The 21,635-nt window shown below is 33.7% G+C and overlaps 1 protein-coding gene across 1 annotated transcript in view; it reads left to right on the top strand.

Annotated features, from left to right (window-relative positions):
• The window catches only part of LOC126891934 (LIM homeobox transcription factor 1-alpha), a 366,239-nt gene that overhangs the window by 295,965 nt on the left and 48,639 nt on the right, over window positions 1-21,635 (top strand). The gene's annotated exons all lie outside the window — the stretch shown is intronic.

Raw genomic sequence — 21,635 nt, 5'->3', positions numbered from 1 at the left:
CACAGTACAAACGAAGTAGCCTATTTTCGACATTCAGAAGGCAAAAAGTGCAGAGTAGAGGGTAGCATGTCACTGGCCCCCCCAGGCCAATCTAGACGGGTGGGGGCAGTACAAACAAAATAAGGACGATACAATCCGATACTAACGTAGTACAAACGAACATACCCATCCCGGACCTTCAGATCGAAAAAGGGGGGGATGGCATGTCACCAGCCCCTCCAGGCAGATTTAAAAGGGTGGGGGCAGTACAAACGAATGAAGGGTGATACAATCCAGTACTAACGCAATACAAACGAATGAGCTTTTTTTTGACCCTCAAATCGAAAAAGGGGGGGATGGCATGTCACCAGCCCCTCCAGGCAGATTTAAAAGGGTGGGGGCAGTACAAACGAATGAAGGGTGATACAATCCAGTACTAACGCAATACAAACGAATGAGCTTTTTTTTGACCCTCAAATTGAAAAAGGGGGGGCTGGTGACATGGACCTGCGTACAACGATGTCAGTAGCTTGCAGTACGCTTGAGTGTTAGAACACCTTGTTGACGGAATTTTATGAGAATGGCGGATCAAATATTAGAATTTGTCCAACTGATTGAAAATTATCAGTGTTTATATAATAATACCCAAACAAGAGTACTCCAGAAAAATATGTGGAATTTAGAGTCATCTTCCGACAACTCTTTGGCGGCAATAAATAACCTTCTGTTGTAGTTTTTGTAAATATAAGGATGCACCCAAAATTTCCTGTTTCTTTTTTTTTGCGGTGACGAAGATAATTTAACAAAAGTAAGTCCTCTTCATCACTTAACATCTTTGCAACTACTGTAAAAGCAAGGAAAACCTTAAAACAAGACGATCGCATGCCGCTTGCAAATCGAATCGTTTGCGGCTTTTAAGGCGTAAAGGAATATTCGCTGCATGACGAAACTTATACGCGTCTATGATGATACGCTTCGTGTGCAGAATGCCTTAGTGAAAGTTTTACCGTTTGGACGTGTGGCGAGCAATCGCTTGACGAATCTACCTGCTTATACCAACAAAACCCCGGTATTTCGGATCCAAAAAATTTAGTCTTCAGTTAGTAAATATGTACATACAAATAAAAGCAGTATAAAAAAACTACCTGCTGTCACGACCTCCCTTATTCGTCTGTTCGTAGAACTTGAGTGGAAACCAAGATTCGCTAAACGATTCGTGTGGACGTTCGTGCGACGTCCACACTGTTGGTTGATGCTAAATTACACGTAATCTTACATTACACGTTACACGTGTCTGGACCCGGCTTAACGTGAAACAAAATATAGAAAATTTACCCTGTTTGTGGATTCGCAGTAGGCCGCGATAAAAATTTAAATTTCAGTTGAAGAGTTGATATCTTATAAAATGTGAACCTTCAACCTGTATGACTGTGCGACACACTGTGTTTAAAAAATGTGACAGACTGCATTTAAAAAATGTTTAATTATTTAAATATAAATTTTATTTATTGTTAATAAAAATTTAAATTTCTAGTGCAACTATATTTCAACTAAATAATTAATTCATTAACAAAAGTTATTATTATTATTGTTAAATCATATTTAGGGGCCCGAAAATTGTGTAGTGCCTTGGGCCTGATTTGAAGTAAAATATGCTCTGTCCACTGCTGGACATAGGTCTCCCTCAGCTCTTTCCACCTGTCTCTGTTTTGTGCGGCTTGCATCCAGTTACCGAAACATGCTTCAGATCGTCCATCTGGTTGGTGGGCGGGCGTCCTCTACTCCGTAGTGCTTCTTCTCATAGTCTCCACTCGACAATACGTTTTGTCCATGATAATAAAGGGACTACATTGTAAATCAAAAATGAATAACCATTTTCATGTTTTTTTTTTTAGTTTTTTGGACTACATTGTATTTATCAACGAAACTTTTTCGTTTATAAATTCGCAACGTCTGTGTGTTATTGCGTCGCCGCTCCTGCAATACTTAGAGTAGATTTATCGATAGATTCTTATGTAGTTTTATTTCTGAATCCAAATCTGAAAACGGCATTTCGATATTTCTAACCGTCTTCGAGATAATCGACCTCAAAATCTAAAATGTGACGTCACAATCCTTTTATTTTCCGCCGACACACTAAACGTCAGCTGAAATCGTTTATAGTAAGACAAGTGGGCTAGTTTTTTTTAATCTGAATTTGTTAAGCAAATAGGTTATTTACATCATTTGAGTTTGACATTTCGTGAATGTCAAACTAAATTTTAAATTAAGTATCAATGAAATATATCAATGACATTTGATAGTGAATTTAATTATTATATAAAATAAATAAGATATTCAAAAATACAATTTGAGTATATTTTGAAAGCAATAATTTATTAACTTTAAAAAGGTTTATAGGAGTATACGGCCTCCCCTTTAATGGGACTACCTGTATTACCTAATGATAAATGTACTGTTTCATTTGTTATGAAATGAAAATTGTTATTATAGTCGGTTTGCTAAACTCAGACACAACTGGCTAGTGATATTTTTAAGAAAAGATTAATAAAACATATTAAAAATCATCCACTTGAGTAAAAAAAATTATTTCAGTTAATTAAATTAAATTTTTTTAATTTGATGTAAGATGGGTCCATAAGAAAGTATATTGTAAATAAGTAGGTATAGGTGAATGTTTAAATATATTATATGTTTTTCTTTTTATGCAAAGTTTTAATTACAGTTTTTGTCCTATTGTTGTATAATATTGTATTGTAAAATATTCCATAAAGTATATTGTACTTCCACATACAAGCAACTTCAGTGCTTGCACTGGTGTTACTTCTGTGGACATTTCTGTTTAGTAGTTAAGATTTGTGGCTTAAAAATATTTTGTATTTATGAAAGCTAATAAACATTATCATTTTAGTAGGTAATTTTTTTGTTTTTTGCCAATTTTGCCGAAATTGGCAAAATTACTAATTATTTAGTAATTATTAACCATTTAGTAATTATTTTTTTATCGAAATTACTGACTAAAATCACTAGCCAGTTGTGTCTGAGTTTAGCGAACCGAATATATGAAATGTATTTGGAATAAAAAATTATGGTCTTATATGTGCAGTTACATCCTTCTAATGAAAAAAAAATTGAAGATTTTTCTCAAATTATGGATACCAACAACATTTTCATTTATAACTCTTTTATTTTTAATTTGACGAAGAAAAGTTATTCTTCATAAAAAGCTCTTCATGGTCTAAGATTTATGATGCAAACATCATATATTAAATTTTATTAATTTTATACGAGGTATATAAAAAATATGAATTTCGGTCAAGAGCAAAGTATCTTTATAATTCACAACATTTAAATTAGAATTATATAATTGCACATTAAAACATAATTTTTAATTCTGAACAACTTTTCATAATAGCAAATTTTCTATATTATGAATTAAAATACGTAAACAAAGTTTTCGTTATGAAAATGCTGGTTATTTTTAAATAATTATTTTCGTTATTAAAAACACATTTTCAGATTTTTAAGATTGTTATATAAATTTCTGCTTGTTCGATGTATCTCAGCTTCGGTCTTTCTCTTGTACTTTTTCCTACTGGCATTTGTTTGCTTATTTTGTTTGGTATTTAGCCTTATTCCATTCTTTCCACATGTCCCATCCAACGCAGCCGTCCTATTTTAATGAATGTTACGATATCTGGATTCTGGTATATTTTGTATAGTTCCAAGTTGTATCTTCTTCGCAAATTTTATTTTCTTTTGTGCCTTTGTTTATATGTGCCCCAATATTTTTCTTTCAAAGGTGGCTAATAATCTTTTCTCACTTTTAGAGAGTGTTCAGGTTTCTGAACTAAGTGATTTCCATGTGAACCACCATAATTTTTTATCTATAATTTTTAGTAACAAATGTCAGTGTGCAAATAATCATTAAATCCTAGTTTTGAAAATAATATTTGATATTATCAGCTTATCACCTAGAGCTATATTTGTGAAAAACTAATTGCATTTATATCAATAATTGTGTTAGAGATAATTGTTTATTGACTTAGCCTATGTAGTGTAGGAAACAAAGGTTGAACCTTGCAAAATGGACACAAGTCTAGTTTTATTTTTTTTCTGGTATATCAAGGGGTGCTTATTATGAGACTAACTTTTTCTGAAAAAATTTCGCCCCGGAACCTCCCTTTTCACCCCTTTAAAGGGGGTAATTTGTGGTTTTTGCGGAACGTAGCCCTTCCTGTAACTTCTACAAAAAAATTCTTTTATAGAAATATGAAGAGGACTACATTTTCTACGATTTATTTCCACCACCATCTCTCTATCATCCACCGTTTAGCGAGGGTGGCGCCCTAAAGTTGACAAGTTTTTAAAAAAGATGTTTTAAAAAAATACATATTTTTCCCTAACTGTAACGGAAATTAAGAAGAAATCATGAGGCAGTTATTCACAAATAATTGACTGATTTTTTGGTATAGGTTTCACTTAAGGGTAATTGCCCTTTTTTTAATTACAGGGTGTTACATTTTAAAAAGCCTCTTTTTATACCATCTGAACCGTTTATGCTAGAGTCAAAAGACTTTCAGCGATTACCCATGTACTGGTGCTATTTACAAATTTGTATAATGCACCCCCATTTTTTCCCCGGAACCACCCCAAAAAAAGAAGAATTAATAAATACATTGATTTTTTTGGAATCGTTCACACACAATGCCCTTTATTAATATGCTTCATATATCATTTTGTGGACGTTATTATTACCCATACATGGACACCAAAAGCAATTTCCTAGTGCAACCCCTGCAGCAAAAAAAAATAAATAAAATGGGGGGTTGAAATTTTTTTTTTGTTTTTTGCTTTTTGATCCATATGAGCATATGCTTCATCAATAGTGCTTTTCAAAAATATATATGGTTATTGCAACATCTCTGCGAAAACCACCCCTATCCTTGAAAATATACTGCAGAAACTACCCCTATCCCTTGGCGAGCATGTTTTTACGATTTTCTCATTACCTATGTATTCTTTTCAAACAAAACTTATACAAGGTTAAAGACCACTATTTACTCTAAAAATTATGTCCTATTCATTTTTTCGTATAAGCAACTGTTACGGCACAGTGGCGCCGTAAACCTCATATATGCTTTGGCGGGCTCCAGTTTTTGTTTTTTTTTTTCGTCATCTGTTCGTTTTATTGATAAAGTACTTATGCAAAATAAAACAACACAGTGTAACCTACAAATTATGACTTATGCACATTTTATATTCTTTGCTCCCCAAAGCCACAGTGGTGGCCCAAAATAAATTTTTGCATATTTTCGCCACCTACATGCATTTTATTGCATTAATGCTACCTTAACAGCACAATATTTACCCTTAGGTGGTCGCTACGCAGTGGCGGATCCAGGGAGGGGTAATGGGGGTGATCACCTCCCCCCCTCTCAAACCAAGTGATATTATATTCAAAGATTATAAAAATATTCATTTATTTTTATAGAAATTTAACCAATTGGCACCCCCCTCTTAACGATGCTGGATCCGCCACTGTCGCTAAAGCATAAAAAGTCATTCTTATAAAAATAATATTAATATAATATAAGTATTTCTATAAAAATAAATTAATATTTATATAATCTTCAAATATAATATCACTTGGTTTGAGAGGGGTGGGGGTGATCGCCCCCATCGCCCCTCCCTGGATCCACCACTGCTTAACGACCACTTAGGGGTGAATATTGTGCTATTAAGGTAGCATTAACGCAATAAAATGCGTGTAGGTGGCGAAAATATGAAAAAATTTATTTTGGGCCACCACTGTAGCTTTGGGGAGCAAAGAATGTAAAATGTGCATAGAACATGATTTGTAGGTTACACTGTGTTGTTTTATTTTACATAAGTACTTTATCAATAAAACAAACAGATGACGAAAAAATAAACAAAAACTGGAGCCCGTCAAAGCATATATGAGGTTTACGGCGCCACTGTGCCGTAACGGTTGCTTAAACAAAAAAAATGAATAGGACCTAATATTTAGAGTAAATAGTGGTCTTTAACCTTGTATAAGTTTTGTTTAAAAAAAATGAATAGGTAATGAGAAAATCGTAAAAACATGCTGGATAAGGTATAGGGGTAGTTTCTGCAGTATATTTTCAAGGATAGGGGTGGTTTGCGCAGGGATGTTGCAATAACCATATATATTTTTGAAAAGCACTATTGATGAAGCATATGCCCATATGGATCAAAAAGCAAAAAACAAAAAAAAATTTTCAACCCCCCATTTTATTTATTGTTTTTGGCTACAGGGGTTGCACTAGGAAATCGCTTTTAGTGTCCATGTATGGGTAATAATAACTTGCACAAAATGTTATATGAAGCATATTAATGAAGGGCATTGTGTGTGAAGGATTCCAAGAAAATCACTTTATTTATTAATTCTTCTTTTTTTTTGGATGGTTGCGGGGAAAAAATGGGGGTGCATTATACAAATTTGTAAATAACACCAGTACATGGGTAATCGCTGAAAGTCTTTTTACTCTATCATAAACGGTTCAGATGGTATAAAAAGGGGTTTTTTAAAATGTAACACCCTGTAATTAAAAAAAGGGCAATTACCCTTAAGTGAAACCTATACCAAAAAATCAATAATCTATTTATGAATAATCTCCGCAGCATTTCTTTTTAATTTCCGTTACAGTTAGGGAAAAATATATATTTTTTAAAAACATCTTTTTTAAAAACTTGTCAACTTTGGGGCACCACCTTTGCTAAACGGTGGATAATAGAGAGATGCTGTCGGAAATAAATCGTAGAAAATATAGTCCTCTTCATATTTCTATAAAAGAAATTTTTTGTAAAAGGTACAGGAAGGGCTACGTTCTGCAAAAACCATAAATTACCCCCTTTAAAGGGGTGAAAAGGGGGGTTCCGGGGCGAAATTTTTTCAGAAAAAGTTAGTCTTATAATAAGCACCCCTTGATATGCCAGAAGAAAAATAAAACCGGACTTGTGTCCATTTTGCAAGGTTCAACCTCTGTTTCCTACACTAATGGTTGCATACGAGAATTTGAACCTTAGAACTTAAAAATTAAGTGAAGGTTCAAATCCTCTACAGCATGTAGACAGAGTCAATATATTTTAATTTTTTTTGACATTTTCATAATTATGAAAATAAATGAAACGTTCTCTCTTATACAGGGTGGCCGGATAACGAAACTGATGTATCATCAAGAACTACAGCGATAGGTCAATTTTTATTAAAGGGGACACATTTTCCAGTAATTTCGATTATTTTACTTTCACCCTTAAGGGTGATCAATCCAACATTTTTAATGGCCATAGGGGACAAATAAGTTACCATTTAGAAACTCTTACAATTTATTATAAAATAGTCTTTAAATTCTTATATTATGTTAAGAACTTTATTTGATTTGCTAGATGAAAATAAAATTTAAAATTAATATTTTTAGTTAAAAAATGAATAACCATTTTCAATTTCGTTGCAACACGAAACTACAGCCGCATCATTATTCTAGTTCAATCAGAGAGTCCAGCAAGCACCTCTACCGGTTTCGAAGCTTATTAGTTTCTCATCAGGAGGCACGTATATGCTGCTCTCTTTGACCCAACCAGGACAAACCCCGGCGTGCAGTTACGGATTGCAACGAACGAAATGGCAGTGATGCCCTACTGAGAATTGAGAATTGAATAACCTTTCGAATAAGCTATCACACGACCCCCATTCTCATTAAAAAAAATACATTAATCTATTAATAATTTTTTTATTAACCTTGTAAATGTTTGTATTGTAAAATACTTTTTTATGAATATAAATATTTAAAATTTGAAATATACGTGAATGGACATACAATTTTTGAAAAATGATCAAATATAAATAAATCATAAAAAGAAAAATAAAGGCAAAAACACAGATATATTTTAATTTTTATACGTTTTTAGGATCATAACAATATATATGATTTAATTTAAGCATATTATAAAAATTACACCCTCCTCCAAACTATCCAACCTCCACACTAAAGACATAAAAGTTTCTGCCTTATTGAATTTCTCAGCGATCAATTTGATGCAGTAATTACACCACCAATATTGGTGATATAACCCCTAATAAAGAATGAAGACACTATTTCTCCCCGATGATCAGCATTTAGGGACCCACCCCATACGAGTCTTGCCCTTCGTTCGCGGCGTATATATCATAGTTAAAAAGCCTTCAGGGAGGAGACGAGGAACTATGGCAGGGACGTATCCACGCAGAGGTAAAAGGTTCGTTTAGTCAAACGGACATACAGTTTGTACTAAAATAATCATCGTTATACTCTCATTATATAATAAATGGCGTCAATAATGACACAGCCCAACAAAAAAAATATCCCGCTGCCGAAAAAAAGTAACTTGTTTTCATTAATTTAACTGTTCTGATTCCAAAAACACAAAGCTTTTCTTTGTATCAGCTCTTATTTTTAAGATGTAACATATTCATCCAATAGGTACTTAAATATTCTTATATTTCTGTATAGTCAGTCCACTATTATAATTGCTATAATATTTAAAAACAAAACCCAAGTTTTCAATCTAATAGCACATAAAACAACATCCAAAAATGTTATTCTACATCCTTCCAGACTGAAAACAATGGGAACCTTCTCTGGTAACACCTCCGAGGCTTCTACAATTTGCAAGCCATAACGGATGCTGAGACTAAGGAAGATGAGGGAATTTTACAATTTAGAATTCACGTCCCATCTGCTCAGCGCGGTAAAGTTCCAACGAGAATGGTTCCCTTCGTACTCCAATCAGAGTAAACATATAAATCAAATATGAATAACCATTTTCAATTTCATTGCAACACGAAACTACAGCCGCATCATTATTCCAGTTCAATCAGAGAGTGCAGCAAGCACCTCTACCGGTTTCGAAACTTATTAGTCTCTCATCAGGAGGCACATATGCTGCTCTCTCTGACCCAACTAGGACAAACCCCGGCGTGCAGTCACGGATTGCAACGAACAAAATAGCAGGGATGCCCTAGCGACAACTGCTAGCCAAAAACCAAGTTTTCAATCTAATAGGTTTCGAAACCGGTAGAGGTGCTTGCTGCACTCTTTGATTGAACTGGAATAATGATGCGGCTGTAGTTTCGTGTTGCAACGAAATTGAAAATGGTTATTCATTTTTGATTTATATGTTTACTCTGATTGGAGTACGAAGGGAACCATTCTCGTTTTTAACTTTACCGCGCTGAGCAGATGGGACGTGAATTATAAATTGTAAAATTCCCTCATCTTCCTTAGTCTCAGTATCCGCTATGGCTTGCAAATTGTAGAAGCCTCGGAGGTGTTACCAGAGAAGGTTCCCATTGTTTTCAGTCTGGTAGGATGTAGAATAACATTTTTGGATGTTGTTTTATGTGCTATTATGTAGATTGAAAACTTGGTTTTTGGCTAGAGGACATCCCTGCCATTTCGTTCGTTGCAATCCGTGACTGCACGCCTGGGTTTGTCCTAGTTGGGTCAGAGAGAGCAACATATGTGCCTCCTGATGAGAGACTAATAAGTTTCGAAACCGGTAGAGGTGCTTGCTGCACTCTCGATTGAACTGGAATAATGATGGGTCTGTAGTTTCGTGTTGCAACGAAATTGAAAATGGTTATTCATTTTTGAGCTATAATATTTATCGAAAATCTTAACGAGTTCTAATAAGGATGCACTGTAATGACTTATACTAAAGATTAGTATGCAAAACTTCGTTTGAAAATTTGCGGCGACGGACAAAAGTCGACGAAAAATCTTGTTTAAAGTTTAGTGTCAAAATGTTATAGACTTAATAAAAACATCATTTTGACGATTGCTATTTCTGTCTTCTGAACGTAATGGGCATTAATTGTAACAATCGATATAAGTTGACATATCCTAACCTGGATTCAGTAAAAGGCCTATTCCACATCAGCTTGAGCAGCTACCCTTGCCAATATTTATAATCCTACCTACTTTGCGAGAGAAGCGACAGTGATTTTAAAGGGGATTCAACACGTCCTGGACGCTCTACTCAAGACGAGCTAAATAAGCTCATTAGAGATTTGAACCTTCCAAAGGAATCTTTTGAGTTGCTTACCTAGAGACTAGAGGTAATTAATCTTTTTCATCCGGGTACCAAAATTACATACTAAAGTAACAAAGACAAAGATCTTTGGCTGTTTTGTGGGTGGTTTGTTGCAACAATATTAAATGATTGATAAAAACATTGGCATATCAAAGTTTACACCAGACCACTGGCGCTTGTTTATCTTATCAATATATACATAGTTACAAATGAAATTTTAAGTATGTTCTTCGATATAATGTCAACAGATATGGAGGTATATCAATTGGGCATTCTACTAAAATTAAGGAAGAATATAAAACAATGTCGCTGGTGCTAAAAACATCAACTATGACTAACATCAGTGGGTGATTTGTGTTGATTTCAAGATGGTGAACTTGCTTCTAGGACAACAAGGTGGCTATACAAAATATGGTAGTTTCTTTTTTCTTTGAATCAGCCGGGCTAAAGACAAGCACAGGAGTGGAACAAAATGGCCTTCTAGAGATGCTTTATTTTAAGGACAAGCCAACGTAATTCACGAAGCATTGGTTGAATGGGAGAAAGTAAGATTGCGTCCGCTGCATATTGGACTAGGGCTCATGAAAGACTAGAGCCTTAGACTAGAATAGTTCTTGTTTTGAATACCTGTCCAATAAATTAGTTTAGACAAATTGAGAGCCGGAATATTTGGTGGCCCTCAGATAAGGCAACTTTAAAAAGATTTACATTTTACGGAATCGATGACGGAAGTTGATTCTAATGCATGATGCTCTTTTGTTAAATATGTGCAACATTTTCTTGGAAACAATAAATCCGAAAATTACCGATATATGGTGGAAGACATGCTCAACAATTTTAAAAAACAAAGATGTCATATGATAATTAAAATTTATTAACTCCACAGCCACTTATACCGTTTCCCATAAAATCTTGATGATCTTACGGAGAAACAGGGGGAGCGATTCCAAGAAAAGCACAAGGAAGTTTTTAGGTGACGCCAAATAACAGCTTTGTGCTGCAATGCTGGTTAGGTTAGATGAAAAGATTCAGATTTTTTGGTAGATCTGTTTGATAATTGCCACACAACAACTTGAAAACATCGACATAACAGTAGTTCAAGAAGTAAGACCGCCAGACAGTGGAAATACAAAGATAAGCAAATCTACAATTTGCTTCACATTCACAGGTTCTGAATCTATTGTCTTGTGGCATATTTAAGTTAAATGTTATGTTTATATGGGATTAGCCACAGTTTGGTTGTAATGACAATTGTTACATTATTATCTAAAAATACGTTTTGATTTTCACTCCGGAAATCGTTTTCAAAAAGATTAAAGAGAATTTTGTTGAAAAAAGTTGTGTATAACATCCAATTGGTGTTGTTGAGGTTATGTTATACCACCGCCAAACAATAACAACTGAGGTTTAAATGTACCTACTTGCCTGTAATGGTTGTAGGCAATAGTCAGCTTTGGCTGGAAAGATGTGAGGATGGATGTTTGTATGCCCTATGATACTTTTTTCATCAAAATTCTCTTTAATCTTTTTGAAAACGATTTATAGAGTGAAAATTGGAACGTCGAGTATTTTTTACAGTCGGAAAAATGAAAGAATACCCATGAACGATCACATCAATTACTTATTTTGTATTTGCTCCCTTTTTCTATAAAAATAACAAACGTTTGTTATAGAAAAAGTTAGCAAATACAAAATAAGTGATTGATGTGATCGTTCATGGGCATTCTTTCATTTTTCTGACTGTAGGTAATATTGTAATGGCTAAACCAAACTGTGGCTAATCGCATATAAATCTAACATTTAACCAATAAAAACAATTTCAGATATTACTTTATGTATTTTTTACGTCAAACGTATGTATCTTAATGATTTATCGAGCAATGAAAGTGGGCTTGTTAGCCGATCTGTGGTCGTTCACAAAAATAACTATAATTATAAAACTCCCAAACACTTAGCTCCTTCTCATGCTACGCTTATGGCAATTACAGAGGCGTCACGTGTTCGGATCGAGCGATCGTCTCATTTTTTCTACCCTCTGTAGTCTGTACATAGCATAGGCTACAGGTGCAGATGATCAGATATAACTGGGGTGGCATGATTTAAAAAATCGTCAAGGGTGAATATGGAGCAATAAGTAAAAGAACAGGTTGAAGAAATTGGTGAACGGTTTTTGAAGAAGTCTGGCTCTTTTATTTTTATGGACATCCCGTATTTAAATTTTACTTGGTTTATGTTCAATTTCAATGCGTAGAGGTAAAAAGAAAATTAAAAAATTTAAGAAAAGATTAGAATAAAAAGTAAGTATTAGTGTAAACAAAATAATTGTTATAGATAAATCTGAAATAAGAATATATTGAAATACTTAACACGTTCTGTGTCCATCTTGAATAATCGCCACTTGGCTGGTACCACGTACTTAAATCGTTCATTTAGTAACACAGTATAACCTACTACTGACGCCACTATGCGTCATCGGTATCTTTGATAAAACCTTCGTGACGCTATTCCCGACGAATGAAATGAAAAATAATGAATAATACTTATACCTAACTATAATAGATCAGGTCACAAAATCGTCCAATAATAGTCTAAGATACGGTATAAGGTCGATTTGCACCGATCTGTTTAATCGATAAAAATTATTGGATGTAATTTAGCATGTTAACAATTACAAAGAACAAGGGTTGCCTGATCTAATCTTATTCTAACTACAATTAATAAATAATTAAAAAATTACATTTTTTTTATAGATTAAAAAAAAATTTCGACTCGGGCATATATTATTTCAGATTCTTAAGGTCATTCTAAACAAAAAAGGTCTTTTGTAATTTTTCTTGATTGTTTTCTAGTTACAATTAATTTAAAACTAAAAAAAGAACCAAAGATGACCATTTTCAAGGCTCAAAAAAATAAGTATAAAATACCATTTTTGAAATTACGAAGTACCTAAATTTAAGTTCAAACCTAATTCTATCAGTTCTTGATAAGTCTTTTATAAGTCTATAAATAATTTTAAAAATATCGTTAAATTCATCATTTTACTTTGATCAAATATGTTTCTGTTTTGTTTTTGATTACGCTGAATCCGAATATGTCATTGCAATTTGAGAATTCTTATACAGAAGCTCTTATACAGTGTGTCTGCGTAGCTAGGAACTGCATGGAAAACTTTTTTATCAATTTTACTAAAAAAAGTTATTCTTAATAAAATGCTCTGGATAGTCAAAAATCTAAAACTGAACCATCAGATATCATGACTGACTTATGTCAAAAATATGAATTTCGTTAAAGAGTTAAGTACCTTTATATTCCAGAATATCAAAAAATGCTCTTATGAAAAGTTGTTTGAAATTAGAAACCATGTCAAAATATACAATTACATCATTCTAATAAAAAAAAAATTCAATTTTTTCTCAAATTACGGATACTCATCATAACTTTATTACCATTATGATAACTATTTTATTATCACTTTTACGAAAAAAAAGTTATTCTTCATAAAATGCTCTCCCTGGCATAAAATCTAAGATACAATCATCAGATATCAAACTTTTTTAATTTTATAAGGGGTATGTAAAAATATGAATTTTCCTTAAGAGTTAAGTGCCTTTATTATTCACAATATTTTAATTAGAAAGATGTAATTGAACACTAAAACAAATTTTTTAATTCCAAACTTTTCTTAATAACAATTTTAAAGTAAAAATAAATGTACTTTACTCTTGAGTGAAATTCATATTTTTTGACATACCTCGTATAACATTAATTAAATTTGATATTTGATGATTGCACCTTATACTATTTACGATTCAAAGTATTTTATAAAGAATAACTTTTTTTCGTAAAACTGATAATAAAAAAGTTATCAATAGGTTGCTGAAAGTTTTTTGCTGAACATTTATTATTGTTGAAGCTTATTATTAAATGTATATTAGATAAGTTTAACAGGAAAAAGTTTTGATCACTTTGTATAAACATTTTTTTTGCTGGTAATTTTCGGTTTTTGTATTACATTTTTGTTATCTTTCTTAATTTTCTTAAAACGAAATAGTTTATTTCATATCTAAAGTAAAATAATTCAGTGCATTTTAAAGATTACATCCTAAGCTTTAAAAAAGTACTTATAAAACTGTAATAGATCTCTTCAAACTTGAGTAATACCGTCTTAAAGTAGTGGTAATTCTATAAAACTACGAATTTCAAAAATTACATTTTTAAGACGTCATATCATTTGAATTAAATTTTTGAGATTTTTTATGAATGAAACATCATTTAAGAAGATGCTTGAGAGGTACGTTGTGCAAAATTGAGAGTTTTATAAGAAAAATTGTATTAGTTACACATTTCTAAATCATTTTTAAACAAAATTCATGTAAGGCTCACTTTCCGCCCACACCGTACTTATGCCCATACATTTTATTTCTTTCTATTATAACCATAAGATAGCTTAGTTATTCTTCTTTTATGTTCAATTTATAAAATTTCATTTGATCCATTAGTTAAAGAATTACATTAAAATAACTCAACCGCTCACTTCGCCGTACGTTAGTTTACAGTGCGCCAATGTTTGTGAGAAGGGTGACTTTAGCGTTATAAATAAAAAATTATAGAAGATACAGATTTAATTTTAGAAAATTCTTTATATAAGATTTTTCTTGTAAAAGTATCTGAATTTTTCAATGGTCAGGTCAGTTTTTATCTAAAATTTATATTTTCGGAGTTATTTAAAAAAACATCTAAATTCGTAGTTCATTTGTTTAATAAAAAATGAAGCACCCACTTTTCGAGTAGAACTTTTTGATATGTTGTTTATTAAATATTTGTTAATGAAATTACAAAAAGTTTTATCTTTTTTGATTTTTTCCGAAGTGAAAATCTTGATAAAAAGATAGCACTCCCCTATTTACTCTTGATAAAAAGATATCTTAAAGATGACCTGTGCTGTATGGGACGTTATATCTTTTCGATATTGTATTACGGAGTTGAATCCTGGACACTCACTGAAGCGATGGAGAAAAAACTTGAAGCCTTCGAGATGTGGCTATACAGGCGAATCCTGAGGATATCATGGACGGACAAGATAACCAACGAAACCGTACTAAGAAGAATGGGGAAAGAAAGAGAAGTGATGTATACGATTAAAAATCAAACCACATAATGAAAAACGGCACTAAATACAGATTACTGAAAATAATCCTTCAGAGCCAAGCATTCGAAAAGCGAAAAATTGGGAGAAGGAGAATATCATTGTTAAAGAACCTGAGGATATGGTTCTTCACAACAATAACTAATCTATTTAAAGCATCAGTTAATAAAATAATTATAGCCAGAATGATCGCCAATGTTCGGAACGAATAGGCACCAAAAGAAGAAGAATAAATTGAACACTGTCAAAACACAATTTACGATTGTCAATTGACAGTAGATAAATCAATCATCGACCATCGTTCTATGGCTTTTGTTAACGCGTGGTGTTGTGTATGGACAGGCTGTTTAAATTAATCGATTCAATTTCTGTGAGTAGGAAAGAGACGTAATATAAAAAATTCCTGAATAATGTCATACTTGTGCAAATATACAGTGGAGGAATTATTTATTATATCAGCCAAGGAAAGTTATACTCTGCTTTATATTTATTCTACAGAAGAATCTACTCTTTCAAAGATAGAAAAATATGGCTAAATTTTCGTCACTTTTAAAAAAGAGACATCAAATTTTAAGAGCATTTGAGCGTGATCGTTGTAAAAGTGTGGCCGATGATATTAATGGTGTCACATTAAACGCCGTTTCGTCGACCCGGTGCATATTTTAATATATAATATATATTGCGGTGGCGTCGCTGATGCCGCAGCACGTGTGACGTTGCGACGCTATTTGTGCGTCGCGACGGGGTCGTGTGTCTAACTGCTTGTTTTTCAGAGGCGTGCGATGGTGTTTTTATGTTAATGCGAGCGGCTGGCTAATGTGGCACAAATTTCGCCGGAGTTACATTTACATAAGGCGCCTTTTCCTTTTTTTATTTTGAATTTATAGCTACTATGCGGAAAATCATCTTGCTATACTTATTTTACTATGCTATTGCTATTATTTTGATCTCGTGTCCCAGATATTTGTAGGTGTCTGTTTGCTGTATGCAATGTTTTAGAGGCTATAACTTCGTTTTTCAATACCATATATACCAGCGGACAACTTCCTAATGGCTGGTCTAATTCACTGTTTATAGCTCTACCTAAGAAGACAACAGCAAAAACCTGTGCTGATTATAGAACCATCAGTTTGTTAAACCATTTATTGAAAATTTTTCTGAAGGTAATACAAGGTCGTATCTACAATAAATGCGAGGAATACCTGGATGACACACAGTTTGGTTTCCGTAACGGGTTTGGAAGGAGAGAGGCATTGTTTGGAATGAACGTACTTGCTCAAAGATGTCGAGATATATCTGTAGACATATACTGTTGTTTTATTGGCTTCCAAAAGGCATTTGATCGTGTTAAGCACTCTATATTGATCGAAGCTCTAAAAGACATATAATAATTGCAAATTTATATTGGAATCAAACAACATCAGTTTTAGTAGATGGTGTGGAATCACAGGCTCTTAATATTTAAAGAGGAGTACGGCAGGGATGCCTCTTGTCACCACTGCTTTTCAACGTTTACTCCGAAAGAATTTTGAGAAAAGCTCCTTCTGAAAAACAAGAAGGAATATTTGTGAACGGTGAAGTCATCAATAATTTGCGATATGCGGACGATACAGTACTCCTAGCTTCTAGTCAAGAAGATCTGCAAACACTACTTGATAGTGTCGTTGAGAGTTTTAGGGAGGCAGGTCTGGATCTGAACATACGGAAAACCAAAATACTCGTAATAAGTAAACAACAGCATATAAAACCGTCTATATATGTAAATAATACCAAACGAGCAAGTTAATAAAATTGTTTACCTTGGACAGCAACTAAATTGTAACGCAGAAAGTCACGGCAAAATTAGATCTAGGATAGAGCAGGCTAGAGCCGCTTTTAGAAGGATGTCCAAGGTGTTATGTAACAGATACCTAAAATTGGCATTGAGGATCCGCCTACTTCGCTGCTACGTGTTCTCGGTCTTACTTTATGGTGTCGAGTCCTGGACTGTGAATAAAATCGATCCAAATCGCCTTGAGGCTTTCGAAGTGTGGTGCTATAGAAGAATTTTAAAAGTTTCCTGGGTGGAGAAGATTCGAAACTCCACAATACTAAAACGTCTCAGCAAGACTACTGAGATCATAAAAAGCATCAAGCAGAGACAGCTGGAGTACTTCCGACATGTAATGAGAGATCCCAAATATAGGTTGCTACAAAATATTATGCAAGGAAAAATAGCAGGCAAATGCGGTCCTGGACGAAGAAGAACCTCATGGTTGAAGAACTTGCGAGATTGGTATGGTGTTGATACAAGCATGCTATTTAGGGTGGCAGTGAATAAAATTAGGATAGCTATGATGGTAACCAATGTTCTGAAAGGACATGGTACATGAAGAAGAAGAGTTTGCTGTATGGTACTACTGCCAATAGTAGTTATATTTCCGCTTATTACGAGATTTGTCACAAATTTAGTTTTCTTAAAGCTTATTTTTAATCCTGCTCTCTGAGACGCCCTTGCTGAGTTTTAAGTAAATGTATCATAGAAACTGTATCTTGTAAGTTGTCTGCGATTAGCACAACGTCATCTGCAAACCTCAAATGATTTAATATTTCTCCATCTATATTGGTGTCCATATCTGGCCATTGAGTGTTCTTAAATATAGGCTCTAGAGATGCCGTGAACAATTTGGTGAACTGTTGTTTCCTTGTCTTACTCCTCGATCTAAGCTGAATTTTTCTGTGTCTTGGTATAGTCGTATAATTGATGTAGCGTTATCATAAATATTTTTGATTAGTGACGTATACCTGTAATCTATTCGGCTTTGCTTTAGTGCTTCCAGTACTGTTTCAAACTCTACAGAATCAAAAGCTTTCTTGTAATCCACAAATGTAAGGACCAGTGGTGTGTTGTACATGGCTGTACCTACTCGATGCATTTTCAATTAATATCTTTATGATATGCAAATGATCATTTGTGCCTTATCCTGCCCTGAAGCCTGCCTGTTCTTTGGGATAATAGAAATCAAATTTAGGTGTTAGGCTCTTCGTTAAGATTTTCAGAGAGTTTGTCCAATTGAGTCAAATTTGTACTAGTGTGACAAGAGGCTGATGGGTCTATAGTTATCTAATTTAGTAATATCACCGTTTTTGTGTAACAAGACTATCGTTGCATTGTTTTAGTCTATTGGAATCGTACGTTCGATTACTGGTTTTATTGCCTCAATAACAAGTTCATCATCACCAGGCGATCGATGGTTCTTCATTTCTGTGAAGCTGCACTTATTTCTAACACTGTAATAGTGTAAAAGTACTTCAGCTCCCTCATTTATGATGATCCCCTTACTCACGTCGGGACTTTTTTACTTTTCCGTTATTTGTCTTATACTGCGTCTGTACATGATCTTCCGCTTTGGAAGCCTTGTTGTTTATACTTAGTGATATTCTCTCATTTATTAATTTGGTTTAAATTTTTGTTGCTGGTTGTAGTGAGGTGTTTAATACATTGATTCCAGGCACGTAGCCAGGAAACGTTCTTGAGGGGGGTCCAAACACAACTCAAAATTTCTTTTAGATTGGACGGTAAGGTATTGAAAAAAATATTCAGAATAAATTTTAGATCCACATACAATATTTGAAAAAACTATTTTTACCCTAGAATACTAATATGAGTAAAATATACGACGTCGAATTATTTTCTGCGAAATTTCTCAACAATGGAAAATCCCAAGAACTTTCACAGTTCTTTATTACAGTATTAGAGTAAACGTTGGTGTATAAACGTCAGTTAAATTTTGTGCGGAAGTGTGTGAATTAGATATCCTGTCGTAAATATTACGACGCTTTAGTGTTAACGATAATAACATAAGCCGTTTAAGTGCAGCATAAAGATTGCTATGCTTTGCGATTCATTCTCCAGATACATCATTGATCCCAGTCCCTATCTTGGCAAAACCACCGATACCGGAGTATTATCTCTTACAGATTTTTATGTGAAGGAATTGACAAAATCGGTCCATGGTAGTAATCGTAACATTCTCATGGGTACTGCGTATTTTATGGAACGATAAACATAAGTACTATCAATTCATATGTGATATACACTGCCATAATTCGCACAAAACAAATAGAAAGCCAGTTTTATATTCCCAGTTTATGTTTGATTTGGGCAAAAACTTTGCTGAGTCATAGATGCGCAAAAGATTAAGCATATCAAATTCCATCATCATCATGCAACCTCTTCTGTCCACTGCTGGACATAGGGCTCTCCCATTTTTCGCCACTCTCCACGGTTCTGCGTGTCTTGTTGCCATTTCTTGGATATTCGTTTAATGTCATCCATGCAGCGTGTTGGTGGTCGTCCTCTGCTGCGTTTGTCTTCTCTTGGGCGCCAGTCTTTCAGTCTCGCTATGTGACCTGCCCAATTCCATTTCAGCTTGGCTATACGTTCGACGACATCAGTGATACCTATTCTTTTCTTTAGGTCTTGGTTCCTCATCCTAAATATCAAATTTTCGGTGGCAATATTCGATAGGACATAAACGAAATCCTAAATATACAATCATTTTCTCAACCGAATAATCCTATCAAAAGAAAACGAACAGTATGCTCTTTATTCTTTATGCCCTATCCGTTTAAGAAGAATGACAACAAACTTTGGTGTACAGTGTAAATGAGCAATGTGCAGACAACACATCAAGAATAATTGTCCAGTATATCCATTAAGTATATCCATTTTCTTAGGAGATAATAACATTTATGCCGACTTTAATATATTCATAATTTTATTAAACTTCATAACTATGTGAGAATGTAAATTTTTGTTTTTTTTTAATATGTTTTAAATAATGTCGTAAATTCTACGATGTATTAGTATTAAAGGATATTCAAATCATATTAGTACTCTAGGTTTAATTTTTTTTTAAATTGCAATTTGTTATTATTTTCTCATTTAATTAAAAAAATTTTTAAATTTGAAATATTTTATCCATGTATGACTTACATTTTTGAAAATTTTCAAATTACTTTTACTAAGTTCAAAATAGAATGTAAAAAACGGAATCCTATATTTCGTTAGTAGTGACTAACATCATCAGGGACGCTAAAATGATATTAAAGATACAATGGTGAAATTAGGTATTAAAAACGACTTACTAGGGTGAGATATAACACCTACATAAAATGACAATCTCACCCTAGTAAGTTGTTTTTAATACCTAATTTCACAATTGTATCTTTAATATAATTTTAGCGTCCCTGGTGATCTTGTGACTACTAACGAAATATAGGATATCGTAGAAAAGAGGTCGTCTTGGTCGTCTCGAGAGTACTTGGTCGTCTAAGTAAAAGGTAAAAAAAATTTGATATGCTGATAGAATACTTTAAATTGGATATAAGTTGATCCAATGTTGTTCTGAAGCTATTTCCTTGTGGCTGTTGCATTTTTATAATCAACTATTTTCAATGGGAAATAAGCCACAATTTTAACAAAAAAATGATTTTATTAACGTTTCGACGCCCAAGTCGGGTGTCGTTGTCAAAATACAAAATAATAAAAAGGTGATCCATACACTGAATAAAAACATCAATAATCCTAGTAAAAAATATTAATAATTTCAAAAGACTAAGTTTTCACTCTAATGGCATATAACATATTCCACCAGAATGAAAACAATGGGAACCTTCTCTGGTTACACCTCCGAGGCTTCTACAATTTGCAAGCCATACGGATGCTGAGACTAAGGGTTCGTTCGTTGCAATCCGGGACTGCACGCTGGGGTTTGTTTTGGTTGGATCAGGGAGAGCAGCATATGTGCCTCCTGATGAGAGACTAATAAGTTTCGAAACCGGTAGAGGTGCTTGCAGCACTCTCTGATTGGACTGGAATATGGTTCGGCTGTATTTTCGTTTTGCAACGAAATTGAAAATGGTTATTCATTTTTGATTAATAATTTCGTTCACTTTTTCAAAAAAATAATAACTTGGTGATAAACTTGCTGTCTTGGTACCAAAGGCGAGACAGTTTTGGGAGGGGTCTGGACCCCCTGGATCCCCTGGACCTCTCCCTTGGCTACGTGCCTGATTGATTCCTCTATATATTTTCCAGTTCTTTTTTGTCACCTTTCAGGTCCTTTGTCCCATCAGAGTTCCGAAGAAACATCAGAATCCGCAGAAGACATGTTCCAGATCTTTTGGTTGTTTTTGGTTACTCCAACAAGCCTATGTGTCTCATTACTAATTCTCTTATTAATCGATGGTCTCCAATACACGCTGTACGCAGTTTACTGCATCTATTGGATACCACCGGCTAAGTCGGTGGTCACTTCAATTCACCCCGTAATTTGAATTTGTTTTCGAATTACTCTTTTTTAACTATTTTCAGTTGTAAGATAGTTTTTGTTCTTCAAAGTTTATTTTT

This window comes from Diabrotica virgifera, chromosome 9 (genome assembly GCF_917563875.1).
Source record: "Diabrotica virgifera virgifera chromosome 9, PGI_DIABVI_V3a".
In the NCBI taxonomy this organism is placed as follows: domain Eukaryota; kingdom Metazoa; phylum Arthropoda; class Insecta; order Coleoptera; family Chrysomelidae; genus Diabrotica; species Diabrotica virgifera.
The sequence above is the reverse complement of the archived record's forward strand: the minus strand, read 5'-3'. Positions and strand labels throughout refer to the sequence as shown.